General features: G+C 43.5%; 1 protein-coding gene across 1 annotated transcript in view; it reads right to left on the bottom strand.

The window, feature by feature from the left end:
• Positions 1–12045, bottom strand: part of MET (MET proto-oncogene, receptor tyrosine kinase) — a 422785-nt gene that overhangs the window by 144489 nt on the left and 266251 nt on the right. The window lies entirely within an intron of this gene.

Here is a 12045-nt window from a genome sequence, read left to right on the forward strand (position 1 = left end):
TCATCTTTTTGTTACCAAACTAGTCGAGAATTCAAGTCCACAAGTTAAAAATCGAGTATTGAAAGTCGAAAGTACCTGGCAAGCTAATACTCCGTCACAGATGCTTCAAATGCTCCAGTATCACCAGAACAGAATCAGGGAAGAGCAAGAACACGAAAGAAGACGTATGAAAGACACGAAAATGAAAGTATTAGTTGCACAATCTGTTCCACAAGACAGTCAGAAGAGGGGTCCGAATCAAGCCAGTCATCCTACAGCTCCCGTTAAAGGGACCTGCAATTACTGTAAACAGCCAGGTCATTTTATAAACGAGTGTGCAGTTCTGAAACACAACATAGCTACTGGTAAGACTAAAGAGAGACCACGTCCGCCTAGACAAGAACAAGTTTCACAGACTTCTCAGTCACCACAGAATGCACAACAGACAGTTACAGCACCGCAGCCTATAGCTGCCACACAGCACGTTACACAGCAGATGTAACAGTATGCTCAGACAGAGTATCCAGATTATCAGCCGTATTCATGAAACAGCCTAGAGAGGGAGGTAAGATTGCCTCTCATCGAGATACCTGTAGATCAAGAGGGTCCCTATGTACACAGTCAAGTATTAGGGAAAGACAGAAAGTTTTTGATTGATACAGGGGCAAGTAGGACTACTATCAGTCATGACGAGGTTCCAGGGGCTCCGCTCTCAGGCTCTAAAAATATTTCCCTTGGATTTTCAGGGAAGCCAATTGTTAATGAAATTTCGAAACCAGTTACTCTAGAAGTTGGTCCCTTGTCCCGAACTACTGATTTGTTACTCACGAAATCATGTCCAGAAAATGTGTTAGGCATCAAGACATTAAAAGAATTAGGAGCAGTTATTTGCTGTTCCCCAGAAGGGGTCCGTTTGTTTTTGAGAGACTTTAAAGGTCATTATGTATTGCGTGATTTTGATCCAAGATTATTGAATGTACCACAGCATTTATGGGCGCAAGGTCCAACTGATGTAGGTTGTATGCATATCACACCCCATCGAGTGACTCTCAAGCAAGGTATAGTTTTGCCACGAATCAGACAGTACAAATTGCCATCTGAGGCTGTAGCAGCCTTATCCAGAATTATTGATGAACTTATTGCTCAAGGAGTGGTTGTAGAAACTGACTCCAATGTATGTAATTCTCCTATCATTCCAGTCCTGAAACGTACTGATCCAAATGCACCCCCAGTATATCGATTAGTGATTGACCTTCGAGAGCTTAATAAATGTATCATACCTCAGTATCCAGTAGTCCCAGATATTTCATCCCTTTTGACAGTCATTGATTCTGAAGCTACATTTTTCACAGTTATCGATCTCAAGAATGCATTTTTCAGTGTCCCCATTCATCCAGACAGCCAGTACCTTTTCGGTTTCTGTTTAAATGGAAGAAGCTATAAATTCACACGAGCTCCTCAAGGTTTTACAGAAAGTCCTAGTATTTACAGTCAAGCACTTAAGAGACAACTAGACAATATCCGCATGCCAACTGACACTGCCCTGCTCCAGTATGTCGATGATCTACTGATCACAGCCCGTTCTGAACGTGACTGCGAGCGTGCGTCACTTACAGTTCTGTATTTCCTGGCCGAGCAGGGGCACAAGGTGTCCCCTTCCAAATTACAATTCTGTGTCCAGCAAGTGGTATACTTGGGACACTTGCTGTCCAAGTGGGGTAGGCAGTTGACACCTGACCGTATCCAGTTAATAGCGAGTCTTCCACAGCCCAAGACACAGAAGGAGGTACGAGCTTTTATCGGCCTTACTTCTTACTGCAGACAATGGATTCCTCAGTATGCATTTCTAGCCAAGACAGTTAACGACACAGGAGGCAGCCGTATCGACTGTCCTCCCTTGGACCCAGGAACATACACTTGTTTTCAATGAATTAAAGAAAGCCTTATGTCAAGCACCTGTTCTAGCAACACCCAACTACAGTAAGCCTTTTACACTTTTTGTTACAGAACGTGATGGTACTGCATTATCTGTTCTCACACAAGATCAAGCAGGACAATACAAGCCCTGTGCTTATTTTTCGAGCACATTAGATCCAGTGGCCCAGGCTCTGCCTGCGTGCCTCAAGTCAGTTGCAGCCACAGCTCTAGCTATCAGACAAAGTGATTCCATAGTGTTAGGACATTCCCTGACAGTACAAGTTCCACACTCCGTGGAAGTTCTTGTAAACCGAACACAGACTCAGCACTTGACAATTGCACGTTTAACAGGTTATGAACTTACACTGTTCCAGCCACACATAGAAATCAGACGCTGCAACATTCTAAATCCTGCTACACTGTTACCGTCAGTTACTTCAAATCCTGCCACACATGACTGTGTGGAAGTTGTTAACACTATGACAAAGCCAAGACAAGACTTGACAGATATTGCATTACCTGATCCTGACCTGACACTTTATGTGGATGGTTCATGTATGAGAACGAGTGCAGGAGAACTAGTAGCCGCGTATGCAGTGACTACTGACACCGAAGTTATAGAAACACATTGTATTGACACCCTGTCTGCTCAAGCAGCAGAGCTGGTAGCTCTGACCCAAGCCTGCATACGTGCCAAGAACCTGAAAGTAAACATATACACAGATTCACGTTATGCATTCGGAGTCGTACACGACTTTGGAGTGCTCTGGCAAGAACGAGGTTTTATGACTTCTCATGGAACCAAGATTCAGCATGGTCTCCTCATTCAAGCTCTGTTAGATGCAATACATTTACCGACAGCTATCGCTATCATGAAGTGCAAGGCACATACGAAAGTCACTGACATCATTTCCCAAGGTAACGATCTAGCAGATCGAACAGCCAAGCTTACAGCTCAGATTCCAGACATTCCAGTTAACACGACACAGACATTCACTCAAGATCAGACTACTTGTATGACAGTTAAGGACCCTACACAAGATGTCATAGACATACAGTTACATGCTACTCCTGAAGAAATCAAGAAATGGTCCGAACAAGGAGGGGTCCAGACAGATCAAGGATGGTTGACGAAGGGAAAAGCCACATGGTTTCTCCCCGACTCTATGGTTCAAGTCATTATTAATACCGCACATAGTCCAGCACATCTAGGAGAAAAAGCTATGTTAGACAGTATTCAGAACCTTTGGTTCAACAAGCACTTACGAGCTGCAGCCAAGCAGAAAGTCCGTACCTGCATGATATGTTGTCAGTTCAACCCAGGTAAAAGTGTCCCGGTGGAACAAGGTGGATTCCAACCTCCTGACCACCCTTTTGAAGTCCTCCAGATGGATTATATTCAGATGGAGCGATGTCGAGGTTTCAAGTATGTCCTCGTAGTTGTATGTGCTTTGTCCAGGTGGACAGAAGCATATCCAGTTCCAGATTATACAGCCGCGACCACTGCCAGGCAGTTGGTTCGTGAGTTCTTTCCCCGCTATGGACTCCCTAGGGTCGTGTATTCAGATAACGGCCAGCCATTCTCATCCGAGCTTATGAAACATGTTTCCCTTCTGTTAGGGTACCAGTGGAAGTTCCATTGTGTACGCCATCCTGAAGCAGCCGGTCTCGTAGAGAGACATAATCAAACTTTGAAAATCCGCATAGCAAAAGTATGTAGAGAAAAAGGTGTAGACTGGCTAGTAGCTCTGCCAGTTGCTCTGTTCTATATGAGGATGGTTGCACATTCTAGATCAGGTCTGTCCCCGTATGAGGTCGTATTCGGACGCCCCCCAAACATGTGGGGTACACCTAGACCCTGCAGTATTACAGATGTTTCCAGTAATATGCTGACAGATTACCTAGCTTCCTTGATGTCTGCACTACACTCTTGTCGTTCACAGGTTGCCGCCGCATTTCCAGACCACACCGAGGTGAAACCGCATGAGGTCGTTCCCGGTGATCACGTATTCGTCCGAAATTTTGATCGTTCAAGTCCGCTGGAGCCCCGCTGGAAGGAGCCTCGCATGATCTTGCTAACAACAAGGACCGCTGTTAAACTTGAAGGCAGGAAGGGGTGGGTCCACCTGAGCCATATAAAGAAGTTTCATGGATTACGAGAAAATACTTTTGCTAAGGACTACCTTATTCCTAAAGACTGCCTAAAAACAGACTCTGAACTCAAGCCTCCCCTGTTAGAGAAAACTCCGCAGCAGGAGTATAAAGAGAAACTCCGGTCTAGTAAAATAAGTCAGCCAGTTTAATTGTCTAAGTCCCTCTCGGGTGAAACGGTTAGACAGGTTCCTGACATGTATGAGATAGACCCCCACAGTGAGAGAGTTAGTCGAAACTCTAAAAGATGTATTATTGTTCTATGTTTTCTATTATTTTTGAGTCTTATGGTTACCTGCACAAGTTATGCATTACATTTATGTTTTCCAATTTCACATGTACATATATTTTCTAATGCTACAGTAGAGCACACATTTAGTGATCTGCCTCCTCACGAGCTATCCTATCGTCTCGCTATGCGTAATAACACATTCATCCGAATGTTACACTATTCACACCAGACCAGCAATGCCACTAATTGTTGGGTGTGTGGTCGACTTCCCCCTTTCCAGACACCGAAGGGAGTTCTGCCACTCTTTCCTTATCCGTTTTCACATAATGGTTCGTGTGGAGCATGGTCCACGTTAACGTCATCCTCTAATGATATGTCCCTTCTGAATAGAACATGTTTTCCAGACAAGCAGGGTCTTTCCCATAGAACAGGGTTAGATCTAGAATATGAAGTGTATGATTTAGGTAATTTTTCTTCGAATTTCATGGTCCTGAATGTTCAGTCCGATACTACTCCAGATTTGCCTGCTATTTCAGTACTACCAGTCAAAGGCGAATTATGTGTCAGAAAGAATGGTTCCGCACATGTAGGACATAGTGATTGTACTACTATTGTCGAGTATAGTGACAGTGGGAAATCTATCTTCAAAGCCTCACGTCATTCTTATTTTGTTTGTGGTCAGACCGCATATGTTCGTCTGCCCCTCGATTGGGATGGAACATGTTATATTGCCTTCCTACTGCCACCAGTTTTTCTAGCCCCATCCGATTATCACAGAAACACACATCTAGTGCACACCAGACATAGAAGGGAGATCGAGTCCCCGATTGTCGATCAAACTGAAACTACTCTAGAACAGTATCAAGACTTCAATAAAGGTTTCTTCTTCTTTATAGGACCTATCCAGAATAGTAAGTTAATACGTAGGTTAACCAGAACCTAGTTGCTGCATTTTCATTCCTAATAACGCGCCGTCTGTTTATTCAGCTATAACCAGACTTCATAAAATTGCCGATCAGTTACACCAGAATCCAGGCACCTGGACATGGTCCGGTTGGCTTTGGAGTATCATATCTGCCTGGGGATGGAAAGTATTGTCATTCCTAGGTATTGCAGTAATGATCATATTCAGTTGCTGCCTCTGTATACAATGTGGCCCTGCGATTTGCGGCATGTGTGCTACCTCTTGTATTCCTAGTCCTAAATCCCGTTCCAAGACAAATCGAGACGAGCAAATGATGCTATATGAAATGATAGATGGTATCATGAATATTGATGTTTCCTGATGGAAACGTAGGGCACAAGGAGGGAATGTGGAAAAGTAAATTTTGCCATGTTGTATGTGCCTACGTGTTCCCCATATTATGCTATATGTGCATGATCGATATGCATGTATATCCCCCTATGAGCGATTAAAGACGCAATTACAGTTGTGTCCATTTCTAGTATGCCAGTTTCCAGTTCTCGTGAAAGCAACGAATATTAGGCTTATGTAAACCTACGTTGCTACATTTTACAGTGTGCACGTTAACCCATTGAATTGTCTCCGTTTCTAGGCCTCAAAATGGCCCGGACACCGGATTCAGCTCCTGTCTCCTCAACCCTCTCCGAGGAGCGATACAGCCCCCACCTGCATCCCTGACCCTTCGCTTACTTTCTGCCTCACAGTGCCCGGCTCGGCCTGGCTCTGCCTGCCAGTCTGCCAAGAGTATGCTATGATTCTAGTTATCAGTCCAGCCCTCCTTCTCTGCATTCCTAAGCTACTGCATCGCATCAATAGTTTCCGTCATGGTCTAGCCTTTATGTCTCCATGTAAGAGAAATACTGTATTAATATTCATAGAATATACCTCGTACACGCAATACATGTAGAATTATGCACGCACCAGTCTTAGTGTCTAGTAGCCTTTGCCCTGATAACTTTTGGATTCTATCAATATGTACTCCAAACACCAGATACCAGATATGTCTTAGGTACATGTCGCTCTGACACTCCAGACTTTAGTCTCCTCTTCTAGCGCAGAAGTCATAGCCCCCAGTTCTCCCTGGTAACACGTCATTGCCCGTTTGCGCGCACCACTAGGTTAAAGGTCCCAGCTGCTCAGGTAGCCCCCTCCATGTTTCCGCCCCGTTTATGACACTTCTGTTACGTTTACATCACATGTCTATGTATACGCCCTGTACACGCCTTCTTGTTACATCATTTTACCCTTATCTTTCGCAACTGCTACAAGAAACGCCTACTGCTACGCCTACTGTATTGAATGTAATGCAATTGTTTTGATATATATACTGTGAACTGTTACTGAAAGTTGCCCAAGCCCCGATTTCCATTCCCCGGCAGCTGCCTTCATTCTATTCCCGTACAGGCTGTCATGTTCCTGTCCTTTATGCCTGATTAAAAGCCTGTAGACTCAAGATACCTCGAATCCTGACTCTTATTTATTGAGCTATCTGTTTCATTCACTGTATTAAAAAATAGAACCGGTAATTAATTATTTATTTACCACATGACCGGACCAATTTTGGTCGTGGGGTGTTGCAAGCTGTGGGGGTTCCCCCTCCGCTCTGAGTTCTGTTTGTGTATTAAACTTTTACACTTGCTGCACTCCTTTGTGTCTAGTCTGTGTTTGCTGTTTTTGGGTTGTCAAAGGCCTGTTTGGGCGTTGCTTTGGTATGCCTCATGAGTGATGACTGGGTCGAGGACGAGGGACGTAGAGGTAATGCTATGATTACGTATGGTAATCCCCATTACTCTTAGTCCTACACGTCCTCGACCCAGTCATACTTCCCGCCCTCCCTCCCTGTCCAGGCCTTTGTTGCTTGGTGTGTCAGGATGTGCTTCTGGTGGTTGGTAGTGATATAACACCTGGCAGGAGGGGGATGGAGCCTAAAAGCGTTTCCTGTTTTGTTTCCTGTCGTGTGGAATACCTCATGAGTGATGACTGGGTCGAGGACGAGTAGGACTAAGAGTAATGGGGATTACCATTCGTAATCATAGCATTCTATAAGTCTTATGTTTGAAGACTATAAAGGCACACAGACAAACACCTCCAGAAACTGGGCTCCTCTAAACTTTCTTCCAAACAGATCCAGCAGCCCCTGAACTGCACAGTGATCCACGTCCAGGAAAAGGAGAGCCCGCCAGTTGAACTACAGGGCACCATATAGTGTGCAGGTTGGTCCCATTCAATAAAAATCTGGAAAGAGATTTGTTGTGGCATGTTTTCCCCAATTAAAACATCTATTGAGAGATCTATCCACCCTCGTCATAAGAGAGTGTGCGGTGACCGGGAATAAGGACTACTCCAACCTTACCCTTAAGGAATGCATTGCCAAGAAAACATAGATGTTTGGTAACTGCTCTCTACACTGAGGAATGTGAAACAATTCCTCCCAGGAAGCCACATCAGAATTCCTGTTCAAGCCTGCGTACTCTCACATATGAATGTTAGATGTGCCCTGCTCCATTTCCACCCAAACACCACACTTGTCCCCAATAAGGGTACCCTAGACATCGCAGCACATCTCATCGTGGGCCTGTAGAAATATGATCACGTCACGCCATCCTATTCTAACTCCACTTTCTCCTTTTGCCACACCATCTTCAAAACCTGCTGCATCATTTACAAGGCTATCACAGTCTACAGCCCCGCCGATGTGACTGACAAGCTCTCCAACTATGATGGCTCTTGGCACAGCCACACCCAGGACACCATCACATCAGACTGGACACATAAAGAGTGAAAAAGAGAAAAAAACATGGTAAAATGTCTTTTCCATCTATGCATCAAGGATTTGTAATAAAAGACTAGGCATCATGACTGCCTGAACAGTGTTCCTATTCAGGAAAGAAATGAAGAAACATCCCTTTAAGGATCACTACATAATGATGCAGTAACAGTCAACAAACCAGCTACTTCTTGCCCTGCATAATTCTCCGCTGCATTTAGGCTAGGTTTGTTCTATACCAATGGCACATAAATACATGCATAAACACAAACACACATACTGTGCCCTGTAAACCAACAGACACCACTGCTTACTTCCCCATCCTAACTACAATGTCCTCACAAAGTAAAAACAGAGAATAGATTCAGCTAAAGGCTTACAGGCAATATGCTCAAGCACGTATGGGGGTGTGATATAATACAGGGACTACAAAGCATGTACACGTTCACTAAGATAGTTTACACAATTAACAAACTACAAAGCATTACACACTAACCAAGACAGCTTCTACAACGATAATTGGAGGTAAGCAGTACTATATACAAACCAAGCAATTAATGAATTATCGAGACAGTGCATTAATTTTTTAACTACAAAGAAAAGCATTGGATGAACTGTGAATGCAAGAAAGCTGCTGTTGGGGTGAACACAATTTTATGTGTGATGCCAAAGCAGTGATGGTAACCCAATTTGGGTTCCGAACCCTGAAATGGAGGTGTATAGTTATGCCTGTAAATCTTAATAGAGACGTATCTGAAATATGATGACAAAATGACTTGTCAAATAAAGAGGGCATACAAAGTGCAAAATATCAAAACATTTTACGCCTTCTCGAGCTGAGTCAGGATCCTCATAGACAGATAACTTCGATCACAAACCTTGAAACACTTACGTTCGTGCTGCTGCACTCTGCACTACATTGGCCTTTCTTTAAGGTTGATGGAAGTTTCCATAGGGCTATTTGCGTAATTTAGATGCACTGGCAGAAAGCCATGAAACTATGACTCTTAAGTCGTTAGCTGACCAAAGCTAGTGCAGCCCACAGACCATACAGAGATCTGACAGCAGTTGTGATCTGTGGCTAGCTCTCTTAAGCACAATGTAAAAATGAATGATGCTGCGACCCATTAGTTAGTGGAGTGGGTGGCGTGGGTCAGGACAGAAAGCTAGGTGTTGTTGACTATAACTTTCTCATCCTAAAATTGTCTTTTACAACTAACAATTAGGACTTCTCTTGCCAGGATTCAACTTCAGCCAATTCTCTTCCACGGGTATAGAGTCCTTAGAAAGACAGCCAGAATTGACAAAGATAAACATAGGCAGATGTAGATGATAGTGTCACTAGCATCATGATGACTTTGTGTGTTGGGTTTGAATCAAACATGCTACTTGGGGCTTTGACGTGACAAGTCCCTCAAGTTCTGCAATCAATCATATCCACTAGGCATCCACAAGGCATTGAATGAACAATTCATTCAAAGGCTTTTGTCAAATTACCAAGGATGATAAACGCTCCCTTTGTGTAGCATTCATGCACTTATTGGAAACACAAAACTGTAATGTTGCCATCCAATGACAGTGAGCTGAGCTTGGATGTCACCAACAGAGGCGTGGTTATGTATCCCTGGGTACAAGACTCATTCACCAGTTTGCAGTCAATGAGTAAATTCTATGGCCGCCAAATGTGTAAAATGAATGTGGTTCCCCAATAGCTTGCTGATTATCTTCCACATTATATTCTATCACTATCACTGAACCTCATCACATCTGATTAACTGTTTTCTCAAGTCTCTCTGTTTAGATAAAACAAGAGAGGAGGTCCACAGATCACTTGTGTTATTATTGTTGCAAATGAAATTATAGAAAGAAGTTATATAGTTGTAGTAGTAGACGTAGCGCAAAGACATTTGGTAATTAATGGCCTCAAGACAGTGTTCAAGCTGGGTGATAGTAAGCATTTTCAATATTCGTCCTTAAAAAGGAAGAAAGCTGATCAAGTTGTCACGGTCTAGTCCTAGTTTTGTGAGGATAAAAAATGGAATAAGTGTGCATTTCATGTAACAAAAAACTGCTCCATCACACAGTATCCTTGGCTGGTGTAGTTAATACTGGAAGAATATGCCCCAAATCCTCCTTAAAGAACCAGTTGGATTAAGGTTCTAAGCAGGTGGTATAAATCATCCTATGGCCTACCGAATGAGATCTGATGGCAAGATGAATTTCCATATCATGTTTACAATGCAGTGGAAGAATTATGCAGTTGAGAGTACTCAATGTCAACAACAAAACTCGTCCTGCACAGGCACATTATAAACCAACATTCTACCAACCACTCTAGCATTGAAGCAAAATGAATGGAAAAGGATGCAACCGATCCACTTTGGGCCTTATTTGAGTTCTGATGTACTTCTTTAATGGTACAAGATTGTAATCTAATATCAAACAAGCACGAAGGTGAAATATATTGGCTAAAGTGTGAGGACAATTTGCTTATCTCGGGTTAATCGAATGGAAATGTTTAACTATTTTAGAACAAGCAGGGCGAAATTCACTCAGACCCAGATTTACTGAGGTGACAGGATGGCTTTATTGTCACCATGAAGAGGTTTTTGACAGCCAGTAATCATTCATCCAGAATGAGGTACGCTAATCGAGGATTGGATAGACTGGTGTTCGCCTAAAATAGTGACTCACCCCTGGTTGGAACCAGCAGAATTATATATTTCATCTGTATTTTTTTTGCAATTCTTAATAACTAGTTTGTAGGTAGATAATTGCAGGTTTCTGCAATTGAAGTTGGTCTTTCCTTGACTGCTCTAGCCCCTGCAGGGTACGTGAAGGGGCCCCCTCCGGACTCAATCTAGAGCTCCCCAGCAGAAGTGCGGTACTGACGGGGCCCCCTGGAGGGAGAGCACCGCCCCCGCACCGCGGGGTCTGCGGGGACCTGTGTTACGTCCCTGTGCTCTAGTGTTGACTAAAATCTGATAGAATAGCGGCAGGAGAAGTGTTTATTCTGGATGAAAGCTTGAATGAGTGTTTACTTTGTTCAGGTAGTTAGGCAAAGATTGAAATCTTTGCACTCCATGAAGACAACCTTTCACTAACTTGTCTGGTTTGCAGAGGGGAAGCTTAAAGACCCAGACTGCCTTTGTTGAAGATTTCTTGCTCCATGATCTTCCGTGGATGGAGCATCATGGAGCAGGCAATCATGATTGCCGGCTATCCTCCCAAACTCACCTGATAACAGGAGCCAGTGGTTACTGCAAGGTGAAGTGGGGAATGCTAAGGTACAGACCAGGTCTGGAAAGTGCCCGCAAGAGTACAGCGGCGGGTATGAGGTGCAAGTCAGGGGGGGGCCTGAGGGGAAGCCAACCAAACTCAGGGGAGTGAGTCAGTGGCTTGGGACCTTACATCCAGTACAGAGGGGTGGGTGGGAGAGCGGCACAGCAGAAACATTTTACTCTGAGTAGAGAGTTCTTAAGCTACCTGTTTTATTTAAAACTGCAAACCTACAGAGTTGCAAATCGGATGATTTCGCTCCTAATGTAGACACAAAATTTATGTCAGCCATACTCTTTTCTATTGGATTCAATTAGTGTAATCTTTACATGAGAATGCCATCGCACAACAATAGAGAACAAAACAGAACTCAAAACAGTCAACAAGCACAGTCCAGCCCAGACAGCAGCTTAATTTCACAGACAATTAATTGAGATTACTTCTGGTTAATACACACACACACACACAACCTGCTGGCCAATGTACAAGTTAAGTAACTGATTTAGCAAGCATCACCTTCCTTAGCCCACACTCAACAAACTTGTAACACATTTAAGTATCAGCAAGTAAGTATCAATTATCCTCATTACTTCTACTACTTACCACAACTCAAGAAGAACACAAGTTACCAGTCAGTAACGCAATCCTTGAAACTAGGACGGGAAGGTACCAGTTAACCCCATTTAAATTTGTAAGGCTGTACCAACAGCAGAATGTACACCATATACAAACGAATATCATATCATAAAACAACAT

This window comes from Lissotriton helveticus, chromosome 1_1 (genome assembly GCF_964261635.1).
Source record: "Lissotriton helveticus chromosome 1_1, aLisHel1.1, whole genome shotgun sequence".
In the NCBI taxonomy this organism is placed as follows: domain Eukaryota; kingdom Metazoa; phylum Chordata; class Amphibia; order Caudata; family Salamandridae; genus Lissotriton; species Lissotriton helveticus.